The sequence below is a fragment of the Anopheles gambiae genome, chromosome X (genome assembly GCF_943734735.2).
Source record: "Anopheles gambiae chromosome X, idAnoGambNW_F1_1, whole genome shotgun sequence".
Taxonomy (NCBI): Eukaryota; Metazoa; Arthropoda; class Insecta; order Diptera; family Culicidae; genus Anopheles; species Anopheles gambiae.
This window is the reverse complement of record NC_064600.1, coordinates 24158638-24181080: the sequence shown is the minus strand read 5'-3', so window position 1 is coordinate 24181080 and position 22443 is coordinate 24158638.

Below are 22443 nucleotides of genomic sequence, written 5' to 3'. Positions count from 1 at the left end.
TGGACAATGGTAAAGTCGCTCTAGACAAAAAGCGAAAGGGGGATCGTCTCTGTGCGGTGGTAACGGTGGACGTCCGGAATGCCTTTAACTCGGCAAACTGGACAGCAATCGGCCAAGCTCTGCAGCGTAAAAACACTCCGCCTTATTTGCAGGCGTTGCTGCGGAACTATTTCATTGGCCGAACGCTCCACTATGATACGGATGAAGGAGTAGTGTCGAGGACTGTATCTGCTGGCGTTCCTCAGGGTTCGGTTTTAGGACCAACACTTTGGAACGTCATGTACGACGACCTACTCCGCTTGCTGCTCGAAGGACTACGAGCGGACATCATCGGGTTTGCTGACGACGTGGCCTTCACATTTCTGGGAAGGACCACGGAACAGGTCAGCGCTTTAGCAACGGCTAACCTGGAGAGGATCGAGCGGTGGCTGCGAGGAGTCGGTTTGGAACTTGCCCACCAAAAGACCGGGTTCATGATTTTTTGTACTCATCATGTCCCGCAGCTCGCAGAGCTTCAAGCGGGCGGTCACTCGATCCAATCCACGGAAACGCTGAAGTACCTGGGAGTGGACCTCTGCCGCAAACAGCACCACAGCCGGCATCTGGAAAGAGTGGTCAATAAGGCTTCACGGATTACGAATGCCTTGACCTGCCTGATGCCGAATAAGCGTGGTCCTAAGAGCCGCAGTAGGAGACAGCTCGTAAACGTCGGCAACAGTATCATCCGATACGGAGTTGCCACCTGGGGGCGATGGGTGCTCGACAAGGAGACCCATCGCAAATCAGTCCAAAGGGCGCATCGACCGGGGGCTCTCCGAGTCGCCAGCGCGTTCCAGACCGTGTCTTATGATGCCGCTTGCGTTGTCGCCAACACCACCCCATTAGTCCTCCTTATGCAGGAGGATATCCGCTGCCACGACGAAAAGGTAGCGAGTGGTGGTGTTCAATCAGACATACGGAAGCGACAACGGGAGGAGACGATGAGGCGCTGGCAGGACCAGTGGACAACGGGTGCAGGGCAACCAGGAGCACCAGGACTGAAGACGAGGAGGCTGATTCCAGACATTAATCTCTGGGTCAGCCGCAAGCATGGGGAAGTCGACTTTTTCCTCACCCAGCTCCTCACGGGGCACGGGTTCTTGCGCTCCTATTTCGTCGAGAAAGGCATCCTGGAAGGCTCGCCCAACTGCCCCGAATGTGGGGACGCCGTGGAAGACGTTGAACACGTGCTGTTCCACTGTCCACGGTTCGATCGGATCCGGAACGAAATGCAGCAGCGGTGCCATTCCCGAGTAACAATGGAAAACATTGTCTCGGAAATGTGCGCCCGCAGCGATACGTGGGAGGCCGTCCGTGCCGCCGCCAGGAAAATCTTCTCCACTCTCCAAGCGAGATGGGATGTTGAGCGTCCACCAACGGCAAGACAACGCAGGCGAGCCAGACGGCGGGCGAGGGACGCAAATGGTGGTCCCTCAGGCCCTGCGGCACGGCAACAACCCGCGCCGCAAGGGCCACCGTAAGCTGGAAAGTTACTAATCTTTTATCTCTTTTCTTTTCTTTTCTTTCCAGCTTTCTTTTTCTCTTCTCTCATCTATTTTCAGCTTTCTTCTATCTCTTTCTCCTTTTTCTTGTTTCCGCTATCAAAATTTTGTTTCAGGAGAACTGCCTTACGTGCTTGGAGTGGTGATCAACGATGCAGACCCCCCATTGCCCACCCGAAGTGTGGGCGATAGGACCAAAGGGACCGCGTCGCACCACGGAAAGCAGCGTAATAAGCAGAATCATCAGACCAGATCGCCGCAGAAGATGCGTCGTGACCAAGGGTGCAACCGCACACACGACTCCGTATGAAGTAATACGCACCACAAGCGTACCGGCCGAGTAGGGTGAGTCGGAGAGGGGGATGGAATATGTTCACTCTTCGTTAACAAAAAAAAAAAAAAAAAAAAAAAAAGGTAGCCAAATGCTCCACGCGGTGCCGGGCGGGGTAGGGGCCCGTCATTAAGTTGACGAGGCCCCGAGCTAACGGTGGCGGTGAAGACGGCGTTGAGCATGACAACGTCGCAGGGGAGGGTGTGGTGTTAAGTCACCACACCCTACATTCTGTCAAGTGGGATACTGAACTCGAGAGGATAATACCTCTGCGCGGATTAGACTAGGGTACGGTTTATGAAATAACTAGGATGTACACGGGCTGGCGGATGAACCCGCCGAACCCTTAGTAAAGCAGGGTGAAACCTGCTTGAAACGGGGGAGGGCTAAGGGGGATTCTGTCACCGCTCTAACTTAGCAAGTCTTAGGTAGCGCTCCAAGACTGTCGCCATACGATACGCTCTATGGCAAATGCAGGTGTGGGTGGGTTCAGCCCCACTTTGCTCCGGTTCGGCACTGAGCCCGTCGTCTCATAAGGGCGCGGGCCAACCCTCGCGTGGAGCTCCCTGTTTCATAGCCACCCACGGAACCAAATAGGAGAATGCATAAACAGACGCGGATAGCGGGCCTGAGTTTGAGCCCAATTGAATGAGCAATACTAAAACTAAGAAGGTCAAAAAGACCAAGGGGGTAGATAAGAAAGATCCGGACCAAGCGTTTATGGATCTACAAGATCGGATGGAGGCTATGCGTTTTGGGATAAGTAAACTCGATGATGAGTCTTCCCATTTTACGCTAGTTACGGTAATGATGGACTTCCTCGATGAGGTAATGTCCGAATTTCGAAGGTACTGAGCCGTAAATCGCATGCAGCAGGTCCTCGATCGTCAAACGCAAACGTCGCTTGACGATAACGATGGATTCGGGCCGCAAACGCGAATAGGCAGAAGACCAGTGGCTGATGAGCAACAGCCTGGTCCAAGTGGGTTGCAAAGGTTGCAACAACAACAACAACAACCATCGAGGTTGACCCCTGTGAGGGCAACGATGGAAAATATTCCAAGTCCGAGAAACGGACCGAATATTAATGAGGGGAGGAATAATAAGAGGAGGAAGAAGAAGAGCAAGAAGAAGCAGAATAAGCCCAGGAAGCGCCCTGAGGCTCTGCTGATATCGGACTGCACTTCCGAGGAGCTGGCGAAATTGCTCAAGGAAATGAAGCAGTCCGATGCTCTTAAATCGGATGGAGTGACAATCTCTAAGGTTCGACGGGAGGCATGTTGCTAGAAATTAAGCAGGGTAGTTCTGCTAGTGCAATTGCCCCAAAGATTAAGGAAGCGGTGAAGGGCAAGGCGTCAGTGAGAACGCTAGCTCCTTCTAAAATGATTGAGATCATGCATCTCGATGAAATTACCACCCCAGAGGAGGTTGCGGAGTCTGTCAAAGCACAGCTCAACATTAAGATAGAAACAGATCGTATCAAAATGAAGAAAGGCCGCGCGGCCGGTACGCAGTGGGCACGGATCAACGTATCGCTGCCAGACTTTCAAAGCTTCCTTAATTTGGGAAAGCTGAAAGTTGGTTGGTCGATATGCCATATCCGCGAAGTAATGGAGGAGCAGGCCGAGTAGGGTGAGTCGGAGAGGGGGATGGAATATGTTCACTCTTCGTTAACAAAAAAAAAAAAAAAAAAAAAAAAAAAAAAAAGGTAGCCAAATGCTCCACGCGGTGCCGGGCGGGGTAGGGGCCCGTCATTAAGTTGACGAGGCCCCGAGCTAACGGTGGCGGTGAAGACGGCGTTGAGCATGACAACGTCGCAGGGGAGGGTGTGGTGTTAAGTCACCACACCCTACATTCTGTCAAGTGGGATACTGAACTCGAGAGGATAATACCTCTGCGCGGATTAGACTAGGGTACGGTTTATGAAATAACTAGGATGTACACGGGCTGGCGGATGAACCCGCCGAACCCTTAGTAAAGCAGGGTGAAACCTGCTTGAAACGGGGGAGGGCTAAGGGGGATTCTGTCACCGCTCTAACTTAGCAAGTCTTAGGTAGCGCTCCAAGACTGTCGCCATACGATACGCTCTATGGCAAATGCAGGTGTGGGTGGGTTCAGCCCCACTTTGCTCCGGTTCGGCACTGAGCCCGTCGTCTCATAAGGGCGCGGGCCAACCCTCGCGTGGAGCTCCCTGTTTCATAGCCACCCACGGAACCAAATAGGAGAATGCATAAACAGACGCGGATAGCGGGCCTGAGTTTGAGCCCAATTGAATAAGCAATACTAAAACTAAGAAGGTCAAAAAGACCAAGGGGGTAGATACGAAAGATCCGGACCAAGCGTTTATGGATCTACAAGATCGGATGGAGGCTATGCGTTTTGGGATAAGTAAACTCGATGATGAGTCTTCCCATTTTACGCTAGTTACGGTAATGATGGACTTCCTCGATGAGGTAATGTCCGAATTTCGAAGGTACTGAGCCGTAAATCGCATGCAGCAGGTCCTCGATCGTCAAACGCAAACGTCGCTTGACGATAACGATGGATTCGGGCCGCAAACGCGAATAGGCAGAAGACCAGTGGCTGATGAGCAACAGCCTGGTCCAAGTGGGTTGCAAAGGTTGCAACAACAACAACAACAACCATCGAGGTTGACCCCTGTGAGGGCAACGATGGAAAATATTCCAAGTCCGAGAAACGGACCGAATATTAATGAGGGGAGGAATAATAAGAGGAGGAAGAAGAAGAGCAAGAAGAAGCAGAATAAGCCCAGGAAGCGCCCTGAGGCTCTGCTGATATCGGACTGCACTTCCGAGGAGCTCATCGAGGCGAAATTGCTCAAGGAAATGAAGCAGTCCGATGCTCTTAAATCGGTTGGAGAGACAATCTCTAAGGTCCGACGGGCCCAGAATGGAGGCATGTTGCTAGAACTTAAGCAGGGTAGTTCTGCTAGTGCAATTGCCCCAAAGATTAAGGAAGCGGTGAAGGGCAAGGCGTCAGTGAGAACGCTAGCTCCTTCTAAAATGATTGAGATCATGCATCTCGATGAAATTACCACCCCAGAGGAGGTTGCGGAGTCTGTCAAAGCACAGCTCAACATCGAGATAGAAATAGATCGAATCAAAATGAAGAAAGGCCGCGCGGCCGGTACGCAGTGGGCACGGATCAACGTATCGCTGCCAGACTTTCACAGCTTCCTGTATTTGGGAAAGCTGAAAGTTTGTTGGTCGATATGCCATATCCGCGAAGTAATGGAGGAGCAGAAATGCTATAAGTGTTGGAAGGTAGGCCATACGAGCTATCATTGTAGGGAACCAGACAGAAGTAATCTGTGCTGGAAATGCGGTTTGAGTGGACACAAGAAACAAGCTTGTACCAACTCTGTTAAGTGTTTGGATTGCGGTACGAGGTCACAGAACCCTCACGCAACGGGCAGTTACATGTGTCCCCTAAGGCGAACGATTAGATCATAATGGTTAGGTTGTTACAACATAACCAGAATCATAGTTATGCTGCATTTCAGTTAATGTGGCAAACGATAAGGGAAGAATCTGCGGATATAGTGTTGATTGCAGATCCGTATCTGGCAACAACTAACGTCAAAGTGTTACGCAATGACGATAACACAGCAGCGGTAGTGGTTAACGCGGACTTACCAGTTAAGGTAGTCAGTAAGGCTCTGAAGGGTTTAATGATAGTTGACATAGGTGATATGCGAGTGGTAAGCGTTTACGCGCCTTAAGGCCGGGATAACGGACTGGCAGACGAAGGCGCGAGACCGTGAGCGGTTTCGGACACTCCTGAGGCAGGCCAAGACCGCAAAGCGGTTGTAGCGCCGGATAAGTAAGTAAGTAAGCGTTTACGCGCCACCTAGATTTAGTACGGAAGAGTTCCAGAACATGTTGGATAACACGGTAATGGCCGTAACCGGTATCCATAAATTCGTTATCGGGGGGGACTTCAACGCTTGGTCAGTAAGTTGGAACAACCAACTTGGTGAGCGTAGAGAAACCCAGAAACGAAGAGGTGAGTTGGTTTTATCAACCTTTGCGCAGATTGACGCAATATTATTGAACGACGGCATCAGCCCAACTTATGTTGGACCAGGGCGTACGTCAGTTGTTGATCTTACTTTTGCGAACAGAACCGTAGCAAGATCATTTAAGTGGGAGGTGTTATCCAGTTATATGAACTCGGATCATCGTGCGATACGAATAGATCTCGAGACGCAAAGCGTGCGTAACCTGTCCCGACCCATAACGGGATGGAGCATCAAGTATTTTAACAAAGATATATTTGAAGTTATGATGCAAGCCGCTTTTGAGACCGAGGTCACAACAAGCGAAGATTTAATGCGTATACTTGTCACGGCGTGTAATGCGACGATGACTAAGCGTAAGAGGTACACTCCTAACAAGAGTGCATTTTGGTGGACGCTAGAGATTGAGGCACTTCGCAAAGAGTGCAAACACCGCGATCGATTAGCGCAAAGAGCATTTAATACTGATCTCTATTCTACTTTTAGGGACGAGTTCAAGGTGGCAAGGAATGCCCTCAAGAGATTGATCAAGCATACCCGGCAGAGAAAGTGGAAAGAGTTCCTGGGAACATCGAACAACGCATCATTTGGTATAGTATATCATACGTTCAAGAAAGTGGCCGAGGGTTCGATTGGACCCCGAACTATGACATTAGAGGAGTTTAGGGAAGTGGTGAGCGAGCTTTCTCCTACTCACCCAAACACGGTGTGGCCTGATTATCGTATCGATCAGCCACTAGAGTTTGACAGGGTTACTAATGATGAGATTCTTGCGGTTGCCAGGAGACTACCTAACAAGAAGGCGCCGGGACCAGATGGTATCCCGAATGAGGCGCTGAAAGTTGGTATGTTGACTGCAACCGATGCATTTTGCAGGGTATACCAAGGCTGTTTAGAGAACGCGAAGTTCCCCGATGAGTGGAAAAGGCAGAGGTTGGTGTTAATACCGAGCCGAACAAACCACCAGGGGAACCGGGTTCGGTTCGCCCCATTTGTTTATTAGACGGGGCAGGTAAAGGTCTTGAACGCATCATCGTGCAACGGTTGATGCGATTCAACGGGTAGTGGACATTGTATCGGTAGCACGAAACAGAAACAGATATAGTGGACGGTATTGTGCAGTTGTTACATTAGATGTTACTAATGCTTTTAACAGTGCTTCGTGGTTGGCGATTGCAAATGCATTACAGAGAATTAACACTCCTAAATATCTTTATGATATCATTGGTGATTATTTTAGGAATCGTGTGCTGATGTATGATACCACAGATGGACCGGCAGAGATTGCAGTCACATCGGGTGTACCTCAAGGCTCGGTACTCGGCCCAACGTTATGGAACCTGATGTACGACGGTGTCCTACGAGTTACAATGGTGGAAGGTGCACGGATTATCGGCTATGCGGACGATATAGTATTGTTGGTGGAAGGTAATTGTGTTGATGATATTGAAATTCTCGTTTCCAGTCAGATTCGCATCATCGACAGATGGATGACCGATAATGGATTAAAGATAGCCCCGACCAAGACCGAGTTTATTATGGTCAGTTCCCATCAGAGCATACAGCATGGGGCTATCAGGGTAGGTGATCACGTAGTACATTCGTCGCGCAGCTTAAAGTATTTGAGGATGGTCTTAGATGACCGCCTCGATTACACTTCACACATCAGGTATGCGGTGGAGAGAGCGACGAAGCTATGGACCACCTTGGTAAGGATGATGCCTAATAAGGCAGGTCCAAGTAGTAATGCTAGGCGAGCAATTGCTCTTACTGTTGTGGCGAAGGTCCGGTATGCCTCGCCCATTTGGTGTCATACCCTTAGATTTGCTAACCGTAGACAATGGCTACGTCGGTTTCACCGGCCAGTAGTCCAGCGAGTTATCTCTTCTTTCAGGACAACTTCACATGATGCAGTCTGCGTGCTTGCGGGAATGATCCCGCTTCATCTCCTCCTGGACGAGGACTCCAGGACTTTTCATCGGAGACGAGCAGAGAACATCGCCGGATCGGTTGCACGTAACATGGAACGTGTCACAACTATGGAACGATGGCAACGAGAATGGGATGAGAGTGTTCACGGTCGGTGGACATACCGTCTCATAACCGACGTCAACAGATGGATAAGTAGAAGATTTGTTGGTGTTGGCTTCTACCCCTACCAGCTTCATCGGATGCAGTTAACGGGTTCGCCGCTATGCGATGCGTGCGAGGAACCTGAGGACGCCGAACACACGATAGTCCATTGTGTACGTCATCGTGAATTGATCATCAGACTTCAACATCAAGTCGACGAGGAGTTAACGCCGGAGAACATCATCGAAGTTATGTCTGCTAACAGATATAACTGGAGCATGGTTCATCAAGCAGTACGGACGATTATGATTCGACAACAACATCGAAGACACGTCATCGAACGAGGCGAACGACGTGCTTTGCTCGCCAACATCCAGTTGGCCTTGCAGAGCAGCGATAGTGACGACGAGTAACGACAAGGATTCATCGTAGATCATCGTAGCTTCATCGCCGAGGGCTAGACAGTGGCTAATCACCACTGTTGGAAGCCATTCGTTGCCTGGGATGATGGACATCCACCGCCCGAGTGACGTCGATACCCTAACGGGTGATCCACTCGGGGCCGGTTGAAGGCACGGAGGGGTTTTAGTGAGTAAGAATCTCACACTACCGGGGTTGATCACCCAGGTGTCTTATGAAAGATTTCCCCTTCGATAACAAAAAAAAAAAAAAAAAAAAAAAAGCTAACCAGATGCTTGAGCTTGAATCAATTGGGGGATTCAAGCACGCGGACATGATGCCTATCCTGAGGGAAAAGGTGAAAAAAGAGGATGTGCAGAGAATTCGCACAAACTGTAAGGGTCATCCACTCCTGGAATTAGCACCAATGTCGCACCAGGAAACGATGACCCTTTGGAGAGAGGTGTCTGCGGCCCTTGATGGCAAAGCAAAATGCCGTCCGCGGACACCCTCAGTGCGAGTGAACTGCACTAACATTCCGCCTGGCACTTCGTCCGAAGAAATTTCTTCGGAAATGAGTACCGCGCTGGGCGTTGAAATTTTCAGCGACCAGATAACGACCGTTTTTTTTTTTTTTTTTTTTAGCAATTGCAGGTTTTATTTCATATAAAAACAACGACGTCAAACCTACACTCTTGACGTAGGGCGTCGCCCGCCAGGGATTTGCCGTACGTATTTCCGTCCGTTTGGATGTCGCTATCCCAATTATTTATTAGTTCGTTGCGTATTCTTCAACCTTATTTTTTTTTTCTTTTGCAAGGAACGCTTCCTGAGTCCGCATGACTCCCTCTTCCCTCACCTCAGTCGTTGTAAATTCCACTCTTCTCAACGGCCCGACAGTTCCGCTTCACTAGCGGAAGCCTCCTCCGCGGGCGTCCAACGCCGACCTGCAGCCAATGCACGACGGCGTCTCTCATTTTCGCGTCGGTTCCGTCGCGCCCGAATTATATCCGCCTCTGTTCGAGTGGACCGACGACGGCGCGTTGTTGACGGACCCATCTCTTGTACTCGAGCTTTCCACGCTCGCTGCATAAACAGGCGACGTTCATGCCGAACCCTCACCGTCTCCGGTGAAGGTGGTCTTTCCCTGCTTCTCCGAGGAATAGGAGGGGGAGCCCGGCCTTCGCGCTCCGCCTCTGCTGCCGCCCGCAGAATCTCATCGTCGCGGGCTTCCAGCGCTGCTCTAACGTCTGCCGCCAGACGCACTCGTGCCCGGTCGTCGGCTCTGCCACGACGCCGTCTGTTGCGGGCAGACCGCTGTCGCGAAGCTCGAAACTCGTTTACGCGCCGCGTGACGTCCCTTATCGCGTCGTCCTCCATCTCCTCGCCGAAGAGTGAGGCCACACTTTCGAGTGCGACCTCATCGTCTTCCGCGATAGCCGCCTCCGTTCACCCGTTGGCGAGCGCTTCCTCGTCGCGCCACAGCTGCTGCAGCACTGTAGTGATGGTCCTCGCTGCTCTTTGAATGCGGTCCCAAGACTCCGCACTCTCCAGCAGCTTCTCAGCGATGTTGTCTTGACGGACTGCCTCGGGTGTCCCCCAGCCCAACAGCTCTCGTCGCGTATCGTCGAAGACTGGGCACTCGAACATGACGTGGGCCACTGACTCGACCGACCCTGCACATCGTGGACACTCCGGGGACGAGGCAAACCCGCAGACGCTCAGGTACTCGCGGAAGAATCCATGCCCGCTGAGCACCTGCGAGAGATGGAAGTCCACCTCTCCATGCCTCCGCCCCATCCACCGATGCACGTCGGAAATCATCCTGTGCGCCCACGTCAAGTAGCGGCTGGCCGATGGTGTTGCCGCCGCACGGTCCCACTCGTCCTGCCACTCGGTCATCGTGGCCGCTCGCTCCGTCGCTCGTGCCTCCTTCCTGCTGGTGTCAGGTTCGGCCAACAGCCTACGGTGGTACCTTGCGTCTTCTTGAATGATAAGGCGGTAGGGTACCAGACCGGCCATCACCACTGCCACCTCGTAGGATACTGAGCGGAAAGAACTCGTCACTCTACGAGCCAACGGCCTCTGGACTTGGGCGAGTTTCCTCCGACACCACTGCAGGTCCGTTGCCTTTGCCCAGACGGGCGAGGCGTAGCGGATGACGGACTCAGCCACTCCAGCCAGCAATCGCCGCTTGGCCATCTGGGGGCCGCTGTGATTCCTCATCACCGAGGTGACAGCCGCCACCGCACGGAGGGCCTTGTCCGCGGCCGCTTCCACATGCGGTCTCCACGATAGCTTCGCTTGAAGCTGGACACCCAGGTAGCGGATCGACCTCCTAGTCATGCAGGTGACCTCGCCGACGCGTACCGGAACCTCCATTCGTCCTCGTCGCAGGCTCGAGATTAAGACCGCCTCGGTCTTGTGGGGGGCGAGACTAAGATGACGTTCCTCGAGCCACCCCATCACCGCGTCGATCGATGTCTCGGCAACCGTCGTCGCCTCCTCTGGTGTGCAGCCCTCGGCCAGGATGGCGATGTCGTCCGCAAAGCCGACTACACTGGCCCCTTCGGGGAGCTGGATACGCAGCACGCCGTCGTACATGACGTTCCATAGAGTCGGGCCAAGGATTGACCCCTGTGGAACGCCTGCCGTTACCCGACGTGACACCGGGCCATCATGGGTATCATACACCAACTCCCTGTCGGTAAAATAGTCGCGGAGAAGGCGTTGCAGCTGCGCTGGGACCCCTTTCTCCCGCAGGGCCATCGCCATCGCTGCCAGCTGGCAGAGTTAAAGGCGTTTTTTACGTCCAACGCCACAACCATCAAGCAGCGTTTGTCCCGCTGGTTCGTCCTGCCGAAGGACATCGCGCGTTCGCCTGCTTCCACCACCATCTGAATCGCCTGCAAGGTGCTTCTATTTCTCCGGAAGCCGAACTGGTTCTTCGCTAGCTGAGGCGACTCCGGATTTTCGAGATGCTTGTTCAGCCTGTCGAGTATCGTCCGCTCGAAAACCTTCGCTAAATTGTTGATCAGGCAGATCGGGCGACAAGATGACGCGTCACCCGGTGGCTTACCTGGTTTAGGCAGCAGCACCAACTTTTGCTTTTTCCACTCGCGTGGAATAACGCCCGTGTCCAGGCATCTCTGGAAGATCCCGACGAAGGACTCTGGATACTTGAGGATGGCAGCCGTCACAGCAGCGTTTGGCACACCATCCAGGCCAGGCGCTTTCCGCGGATGCAGCTCGCTCGCTATCGCCTGTAACTCCGGGCGACTGATCGGACGGACTGAAGTGTCTCCTTCCGAAGGCTCGACGTCCGGCCACTCTACCGGGGGATGCTCCGGAAACAGCTCCTCCACGATCCGCTGCAGCACCGCTGGGTCACGTTCTCGCGCCGTCCAGCTGCCCCGAAACCGCAGAAGGACCTGCCGGAACCAATGTCCCGTCTCGTCCGCAGCTAAGGCCCGCAGCCACTCGTCGAACTGCTGCGCTTTGCTGGCCTTAATTGCCGCCTTTAAGGCAGCACGCGCCTTCCGGTGCTCCTCCGAAGCCAGCTCGACTGATGTCTCGTCCGAGGCCATGCTCTGCCTTTCTCGGGCCAACCGACAGCGCTCGGTCAGCTCCCCAATGGCTGGGGTCCACCAATAGACGTTGCATTTCTTCCGCTGGGAGTGCCCGATCCTCGCCATGGTAGCATCGCAGGCCTGTGTAAGCGCCCTTCCCAGGCTTGCCGCATCGAATACTCGGTCTGCAAAGCGGGTTGCCTCAAGCGCTAGCTCGAAAGTATGGGGGCAAAACTGACGAGTTCGCCAGCGAGTACCCGCCTCCCGTGCTTCAACGCCTTCCAGCCCCTGAGTGCCCCGTCCGGGCCGCTGGCCAACACGAGACTGCTGCCCGACCGCAAACCGTATATAGCAGTGGTCGCTGTAGGAGTAGCAGGCAAGGGTCCTCCAGGAGCTGATGACCTCCGCTGTTCCATCCGGTCGGCAGAGCGATGGACTTGCGAAGGCAACGTCCACCCTGCTGGGCCGAGCCACGCCCTTACCCAGGAACGTCGGCTCAGTACCGCTGTTCAGGACCTCCAATCCGAGGCCCGTCGCCGTCTGTAGGAGTGCCTCACTCTTAAGGTTGGCCCGCTCGCTCCCCCAGGCACCATGTCATGCGTTGAAGTCTCCGGCTAAGACGACACAAGGGTGACCCCTCGCTAGCACCTCCACCCGGTCCATCTGCCGCTCGAAGTCCGGTAGGCCAACCGATGGCGGAATGTAGCAGCAGATAAACACGATACCAGCTATCTCGGCCGCCACAATTCCGGGATGCTGGACGCTTCGCACCCGCTGGATGGGGAACCGTTGGCCGCTGTTGACAATCGCCACCTTAAGTTCCTCATCAGACGCCCAATTGCCGTTATTGACCGGCACTGAGTAGATCTCCGTCACAAGCATCACGTCGACACCTTCCTCTCTCATACGCTGGAGCGCAAGATCTTGGGCGCTCCTGCTTTTCCCGATGTTAATCTGCAGCACTTCAATCATTGTTGGGCTGTAGCATTGCACGAGGCGGAGGCAATCGGGTGCGGGCCGCCACACTTCAGACAACGAACTTTACCGATGCAGGTTACTGCTCTGTGGCCTTCCACGCCACACCGGATGCAGACCTTGCTGCGGTCCTCCCCCGAGCATTGCCCGGCGAAGTGGCCACGTTCCAGGCACCGGAAGCACCGCTTCTCCGCCAGCGACGCTTTCGGGACCTCCCACACGCAGCATGAGGTGTACCCTAGGATTAGGCGCTTCCCGGCCAGATACTCCGCTTCCGACCGAGGCAGAGTGACGCGGGCACGTTTCGTGCCGTCTCGCCGCTCCCACATGTCGATGGTGGCCTCAACATGCTCTTTGCCCAGCGCCGTCAGCATTGCCGCATCTGATCCTCGTCCGCCAGTGAGTCGATGTTAGTGACCATCACCTGGGCCATCTCTGTGCGAACGATCGCAACTCCCTTTTCTCCTATGCCAACGCGGATGCGTTGGCACAATTCCGCGCTGTCCACGTCGCGGCTGATCGGAAGTCGCATGGTGTCCTTTGGCGTCCGCTTTCCAACGCCAATTTTTTCCTGCAAACCGTCAAGCAGAGGGCTTCTGCGGATTGTCCTGTACATGTCAGAAAAACTGACACCCTCCGCTGGCGTCACCACAATGGTGTCAGGCCGCTTCCGTGCCTTCTTAGCCGCTGCTGTCGTCGTCGTGCGTGGCTGTTGCTGTCTCTGGTTGCGCAACAGCTGACCCCTCAGCTGCCACTGCTGCTGGTGCTGCCCAGCCCCTCTGTAACTCGGCTGATTCGTCCGCGGCTGCACCTCTTGCGGACGTTGCTGTTGCCGCTGCGTCGCCTGCTGGCGAGCCGGTTTACGGCGCACCACCTCGGCCCAGGACCCACCTTCCTGGTCCTGATCCGGAGACGTCACCACCGTAGCCGTCGCCGCACCTGCTCGTTGTTGTGGCAGCGGCTGCTGCTGCTGTTGCCGCTGCGATTGCGTAGCAACCAGTTGCTCCAGCAGCCCGGAGACCTTCTCTCGCTCCAGGCGCTCCTTACGGTTCTCCTCTCGCAGGTGCATCACCTCCTTGCGATGGTGCTTCTGCATCGACGGTCTGGATAACGACCGTAAAAACGCATTATGGTACGTTGGTCGCATTTTTCGACTGCCCAGCAATAGCGGTGACAGACAGGCCCTGGCGAGGCAATACACGGTGGGTTTTAGCAAATGCTGCAGGCTTCGGCTTTTGGAGCGTCGGCGGCAATGCTACCGGTGCTACGAATACGGGCATACTGCTGCCCGTTGCCGTGGTAAGGACCGCAGTAGCAAATGTCACCGCTGCGCGGAAGATAAGCACGAGGGACCGTGGACTAGGGAGCGGAAGTGCTTGGGATGCGAGGGCCCGGATGCAATCGGGCATTCGCTGGGCCAGCGCAGTTGCCGCTACTTTGGAAAGGTAACCCCACAGCCCAGTCATGATTAGAGTGTTCCAACAGAACCTCAATCATGACCAAACGGCACAAGACCTGCTTTTGCAAAGTGCCCGAGCCGAGGGTTGTGATATTCTGCTTATCTCGGACCCCTATTGGGTGCCGAATAATAACAGCAATTGGGTTACCGATACCACTGGACGGGTAGCAGTGGTATCAGTTGGGGATTATCCTTTTCAGCGCATCATTGACAACCAACGCGAGGACTTCGTTGTGGTCGAGATGCGGGGAATCGTTTTCTGTTCCGTCTACCTACCACCCGTGGGTTCCGATTTGACTGTCGAGGAGTACAAACGCAAATGGACCGAAATTGTGTCTGTACTTCCACGGAATCGGGACACCGTGATCGGGGGTGATGTAAACGCCTGGTCAGGTGCATGGGGGATGGAGCGGAGGCCAAACGATGGGGAAAGGGTATCTAGGGGGGGAGTTGTGATGGATGCGGCGGCTGCTCTGGGATTGGTTCTCCTGAACCAGGGCAACCAGAGCACTTGGATTGGGGCAAATGGTCGCAACTCCATTGTGGACGTATCCTTTTGCAGCCCCTCCTTGGTAGAGGACAATAATTGGCGCGTGTGTGACGAAACCCCAAGTGACCACAACACTATCAAGTTTGTGGTCGGCAGGGTTCCGAGACAGCGCGCCAATAACGAGGGACACTCAGCAGTGAATGGGGGAAGGTGGTCCACAAGATTCTTCGACAAGAATTTGCTCGTTGAAATCTTGAGGGACCAGGACATTTTCGGGCATGTTGCTACGCCAGAGGAGCTGACCTAGGCCATTACGGTGGCCTGTGATGGCACCATGCCTAGGCAACCCCCAAGGCGACAGGGCCGGCGGCCAGTTTATTGGTGGACGTCCGAGATTGATCGGTTGCGCAGCCATTTTCAAGGAATGAAACGGCGGTACAACCGGGCCCGGACCGAGGAGCAGCGCGAGGAAAGGCGTCAAATGAAGTCGGACGCACGCGCTGCCCTGGAACGGGCCATCAAACTCAGCAAGGACCAACACAAGCAGGAATTGCCGGAACAATTGGAACCGCACGGCTTTGGCCCTGCGTACCAAATCCGCAAGCAGCAGTGGGAAGGAGCTCGGGTTCCGATGGAACGGGATGCCAATAAGCTCCAGTTCATCGTGAATGAGCTCTTTCCCGATCGTCCCCCGATGGAGTGGCCCGAGACGGAAGTAGGTGGGGATCCACAGGATCCGGTCTCGAAGGAGGAGTTGGCGGAAGAGTTGAAGGAGATTGCCCGCTCACTCAACCCCAAGAAAGCTCCGGGGGACGACAACATTCCGAATATGGCTGCAGCTGCGGCAATTCTGGCTTTTCCGGAAGTTTTTGCTAAAAGCTATAAGTAGCTACTGGAGGCAGGCACTTTCTCCGACGCATGGAAGCGGCAACAACTGGTGCTGCTTACCAAGTCGGGAAAACCACCTGGGGAGCCCTCGTCATACCGGCCAATTTGTTTGCTGAGTGTGCTGGGGAAAATTTTAGAGCGGTTGATCCAGCGAAGGCTGACAACCCATCTGGAGTCGACTGGGGGACTTTCGGACGCCCAATACGGCTTCCGTAAAGGGCGTTCAACCGTTGATGCCATCACTCGGGTGATGGACAATGGTAAAGTCGCTCTAGACAAAAAGCGAAAGGGGGATCGTCTCTGTGCGGTGGTAACGGTGGACGTCCGGAATGCCTTTAACTCGGCAAACTGGACAGCAATCGGCCAAGCTCTGCAGCGTAAAAACACTCCGCCTTATTTGCAGGCGTTGCTGCGGAACTATTTCATTGGCCGAACGCTCCACTATGATACGGATGAAGGAGTAGTGTCGAGGACTGTATCTGCTGGCGTTCCTCAGGGTTCGGTTTTAGGACCAACACTTTGGAACGTCATGTACGACGACCTACTCCGCTTGCTGCTCGAAGGACTACGAGCGGACATCATCGGGTTTGCTGACGACGTGGCCTTCACATTTCTGGGAAGGACCACGGAACAGGTCAGCGCTTTAGCAACGGCTAACCTGGAGAGGATCGAGCGGTGGCTGCGAGGAGTCGGTTTGGAACTTGCCCACCAAAAGACCGGGTTCATGATTTTTTGTACTCATCATGTCCCGCAGCTCGCAGAGCTTCAAGCTCGATCCAATCCACGGAAACGCTGAAGTACCTGGGAGTGGACCTCTGCCGCAAACAGCACCACAGCCGGCATCTGGAAAGAGTGGTCAATAAGGCTTCACGGATTACGAATGCCTTGACCTGCCTGATGCCGAATAAGCGTGGTCCTAAGAGCCGCAGTAGGAGACAGCTCGTAAACGTCGGCAACAGTATCATCCGATACGGAGTTGCCACCTGGGGGCGATGGGTGCTCGACAAGGAGACCCATCGCAAATCAGTCCAAAGGGCGCATCGACCGGGGGCTCTCCGAGTCGCCAGCGCGTTCCAGACCGTGTCTTATGATGCCGCTTGCGTTGTCGCCAACACCACCCCATTAGTCCTCCTTATGCAGGAGGATATCCGCTGCCACGACGAAAAGGTAGCGAGTGGTGGTGTTCAATCAGACATACGGAAGCGACAACGGGAGGAGACGATGAGGCGCTGGCAGGACCAGTGGACAACGGGTGCAGGGCAACCAGGAGCACCAGGACTGAAGACGAGGAGGCTGATTCCAGACATTAATCTCTGGGTCAGCCGCAAGCATGGGGAAGTCGACTTTTTCCTCACCCAGCTCCTCACGGGGCACGGGTTCTTGCGCTCCTATTTCGTCGAGAAAGGCATCCTGGAAGGCTCGCCCAACTGCCCCGAATGTGGGGACGCCGTGGAAGACGTTGAACACGTGCTGTTCCACTGTCCACGGTTCGATCGGATCCGGAACGAAATGCAGCAGCGGTGCCATTCCCGAGTAACAATGGAAAACATTGTCTCGGAAATGTGCGCCCGCAGCGATACGTGGGAGACCGTCCGTGCCGCCGCCAGGAAAATCTTCTCCACTCTCCAAGCGAGATGGGATGTTGAGCGTCCACCAACGGCAAGACAACGCAGGCGAGCCAGACGGCGGGCGAGGGACGCAAATGGTGGTCCCTCAGGCCCTGCGGCACGGCAACAACCCGCGCCGCAAGGGCCACCGTAAGCTGGAAAGTTACTAATCTTTTATCTCTTTTCTTTTCTTTTCTTTCCAGCTTTCTTTTTCTCTTCTCTCATCTATTTTCAGCTTTCTTCTATCTCTTTCTCCTTTTTCTTGTTTCCGCTATCAAAATTTTGTTTCAGGAGAACTGCCTTACGTGCTTGGAGTGGTGATCAACGATGCAGACCCCCCATTGCCCACCCGAAGTGTGGGCGATAGGACCAAAGGGACCGCGTCGCACCACGGAAAGCAGCGTAATAAGCAGAATCATCAGACCAGATCGCCGCAGAAGATGCGTCGTGACCAAGGGTGCAACCGCACACACGACTCCGTATGAAGTAATACGCACCACAAGCGTACCGGCCGAGTAGGGTGAGTCGGAGAGGGGGATGGAATATGTTCACTCTTCGTTAACAAAAAAAAAAAAAAAAAAAAAAAAAAAAGGTAGCCAAATGCTCCACGCGGTGCCGGGCGGGGTAGGGGCCCGTCATTAAGTTGACGAGGCCCCGAGCTAACGGTGGCGGTGAAGACGGCGTTGAGCATGACAACGTCGCAGGGGAGGGTGTGGTGTTAAGTCGCCACACCCTACATTCTGTCAAGTGGGATACTGAACTCGAGAGGATAATACCTCTGCGCGGATTAGACTAGGGTACGGTTTATGAAATAACTAGGATGTACACGGGCTGGCGGATGAACCCGCCGAACCCTTAGTAAAGCAGGGTTCCTGCTTGAAACGCTGCTTGAAACGGGGGAGGGCTAAGGGGGATTCTGTCACCGCTCTAACTTAGCAAGTCTTAGGTAGCGCTCCAAGACTGTCGCCATACGATACGCTCTATGGCAAATGCAGGTGTGGGTGGGTTCAGCCCCACTTTGCTCCGGTTCGGCACTGAGCCCGTCGTCTCATAAGGGCGCGGGCCAACCCTCGCGTGGAGCTCCCTGTTTCATAGCCACCCACGGAACCAAATAGGAGAATGCATAAACAGACGCGGATAGCGGGCCTGAGTTTGAGCCCAATTGAATGAGCAATACTAAAACTAAGAAGGTCAAAAAGACCAAGGGGGTAGATAAGAAAGATCCGGACCAAGCGTTTATGGATCTACAAGATCGGATGGAGGCTATGCGTTTTGGGATAAGTAAACTCGATGATGAGTCTTCCCATTTTACGCTAGTTACGGTAATGATGGACTTCCTCGATGAGGTAATGTCCGAATTTCGAAGGTACTGAGCCGTAAATCGCATGCAGCAGGTCCTCGATCGTCAAACGCAAACGTCGCTTGACGATAACGATGGATTCGGGCCGCAAACGCGAATAGGCAGAAGACCAGTGGCTGATGAGCAACAGCCTGGTCCAAGTGGGTTGCAAAGGTTGCAACAACAACAACAACAACCATCGAGGTTGACCCCTGTGAGGGCAACGATGGAAAATATTCCAAGTCCGAGAAACGGACCGAATATTAATGAGGGGAGGAATAATAAGAGGAGGAAGAAGAAGAGCAAGAAGAAGCAGAATAAGCCCAGGAAGCGCCCTGAGGCTCTGCTGATATCGGACTGCACTTCCGAGGAGCTGGCGAAATTGCTCAAGGAAATGAAGCAGTCCGATGCTCTTAAATCGGATGGAGTGACAATCTCTAAGGTCCGACGGGAGGCATGTTGCTAGAAATTAAGCAGGGTAGTTCTGCTAGTGCAATTGCCCCAAAGATTAAGGAAGCGGTGAAGGGCAAGGCGTCAGTGAGAACGCTAGCTCCTTCTAAAATGATTGAGATCATGCATCTCGATGAAATTACCACCCCAGAGGAGGTTGCGGAGTCTGTCAAAGCACAGCTCAACATTGAGATAGAAACAGATCGTATCAAAATGAAGAAAGGCCGCGCGGCCGGTACGCAGTGGGCACGGATCAACGTATCGCTGCCAGACTTTCAAAGCTTCCTTAATTTGGGAAAGCTGAAAGTTGGTTGGTCGATATGCCATATCCGCGAAGTAATGGAGGAGCAGGCCGAGTAGGGTGAGTCGGAGAGGGGGATGGAATATGTTCACTCTTCGTTAACAAAAAAAAAAAAAAAAAAAAAAAAAAAAAAAAAAAAAAAAAGGTAGCCAAATGCTCCACGCGGTGCCGGGCGGGGTAGGGGCCCGTCATTAAGTTGACGAGGCCCCGAGCTAACGGTGGCGGTGAAGACGGCGTTGAGCATGACAACGTCGCAGGGGAGGGTGTGGTGTTAAGTCGCCACACCCTACATTCTGTCAAGTGGGATACTGAACTCGAGAGGATAATACCTCTGCGCGGATTAGACTAGGGTACGGTTTATGAAATAACTAGGATGTACACGGGCTGGCGGATGAACCCGCCGAACCCTTAGTAAAGCAGGGTGAAACCTGCTTGAAACGGGGGAGGGCTAAGGGGGATTCTGTCACCGCTCTAACTTAGCAAGTCTTAGGTAGCGCTCCAAGACTGTCGCCATACGATACGCTCTATGGCAAATGCAGGTGTGGGTGGGTTCAGCCCCACTTTGCTCCGGTTCGGCACTGAGCCCGTCGTCTCATAAGGGCGCGGGCCAACCCTCGCGTGGAGCTCCCTGTTTCATAGCCACCCACGGAACCAAATAGGAGAATGCATAAACAGACGCGGATAGCGGGCCTGAGTTTGAGCCCAATTGAATGAGCAATACTAAAACTAAGAAGGTCAAAAAGACCAAGGGGGTAGATAAGAAAGATCCGGACCAAGCGTTTATGGATCTACAAGATCGGATGGAGGCTATGCGTTTTGGGATAAGTAAACTCGATGATGAGTCTTCCCATTTTACGCTAGTTACGGTAATGATGGACTTCCTCGATGAGGTAATGTCCGAATTTCGAAGGTACTGAGCCGCAGCAGGTCCTCGATCGTCAAACGCAAACGTCGCTTGACGATAACGATGGATTCGGGCCGCAAACGCGAATAGGCTGAAGACCAGTGGCTGATGAGCAACAGCCTGGTCCAAGTGGGTTGCAAAGGTTGCAACAACAACAACAACAACCATCGAGGTTGACCCCTGTGAGGGCAACGATGGAAAATATTCCAAGTCCGAGAAACGGACCGAATATTAATGAGGGGAGGAATAATAAGAGGAGGAAGAAGAAGAGCAAGAAGAAGCAGAATAAGCCCAGGAAGCGCCCTGAGGCTCTGCTGATATCGGACTGCACTTCCGAGGAGCTGGCGAAATTGCTCAAGGAAATGAAGCAGTCCGATGCTCTTAAATCGGATGGAGTGACAATCTCTAAGGTCCGACGGGAGGCATGTTGCTAGAAATTAAGCAGGGTAGTTCTGCTAGTGCAATTGCCCCAAAGATTAAGGAAGCGGTGAAGGGCAAGGCGTCAGTGAGAACGCTAGCTCCTTCTAAAATGATTGAGATCATGCATCTCGATGAAATTACCACCCCAGAGGAGGTTGCGGAGTCTGTCAAAGCACAGCTCAACATTGAGATAGAAACAGATCGTATCAAAATGAAGAAAGGCCGCGCGGCCGGTACGCAGTGGGCACGGATCAACGTATCGCTGCCAGACTTTCACAGCTTCCTGTATTTGGGAAAGCTGAAAGTTGGTTGGTCGATATGCCATATCCGCGAAGTAATGGAGGAGCAGAAATGCTATAAGTGTTGGAAGGTAGGCCATACGAGCTATCATTGTAGGGAACCAGACAGAAGTAATCTGTGCTGGAAATGCGGTTTGAGTGGACACAAGAAACAAGCTTGTACCAACCCTGTTAAGTGTTTGGATTGCGGTACGAGGTCACAGAACCTTCACGCAACGGGCAGTTACATGTGTCCCCGAAGGCGAACGATTAGATCATAATGGTTAGGTTGCTACAACATAACCAAAATCATAGTTATGCTGCATTTCAGTTAATGTGGCAAACGATAAGGGAAGAATCTGCGGATATAGTGTTGATTGCAGATCCGTATCTGGCAACAACCAACGTCAAAGTGTTACGCAATGACGATAACACAGCAGCGGTAGTGGTTAACGCAGACTTACCAGTTAAGGTAGTCAGTAAGGCTCTGAAGGGTTTAATGATAGTTGACATAGGTGATATGCGAGTGGTCAGCGTTTACGCGCCACCTAGATTTAGTACGGAAGAGTTCCAGAACATGTTGGATAACACGGTAATGGCCGTAACCGGTATCCACAAATTCGTTATCGGGGGGGACTTCAACGCTTGGTCAGTAAGTTGGAACAACCAACTTGGTGAGCGTAGAGAAACCCAGAAACGAAGAGGTGAGTTGGTTTTATCAACCTTTGCGCAGATTAACGCAATATTATTGAACGACGGCATCAACCCAACTTATGTTGGACCGGGGCGCACGTCAGTGGTTGATCTTACTTTTGCGAACAGAACCGTAGCAAGATCATTTAAGTGGGAGGTGTTATCTAGTTATATGAACTCGGATCATCGTGCGATACGAATAGATCTCGAGACGCAAAGCGTGCGTAACCTGTCCCGACCCATAACGGGATGGAGCATTAAGTACTTTAACAAAGATATATTTGAAGTTATGATGCAAGCCGCTTTTGAGACAGAGATCACAACAAGCGAGGATTTAAAGCGTATACTTGTCACAGCGTGTAATGCGACGATGACTAAGCGTAAGAGGTACACTCCTAACAGGAGTGCATTTTGTTGGACGCTAGAGATTGAGGCACTTCGCAAAGAGTGCAAACACCGCGATCGATTAGCGCAAAGAGCATTTAATACTGATCTCTATTCTACTTTTAGGGACGAGTTCAATGTGGCAAGGAATGCCCTCAAGCGATTGATCAAGCATACCCGACAGAGGAAGTGGAAAGAGTTCCTGGGAACAGCGGACAACGCATCATTTGGTATAGTATATCATACGTTCAAAAAGGTGGCCGAGGGTTCGATTGGGCCAAGAACTATGACATTACAGGAGTG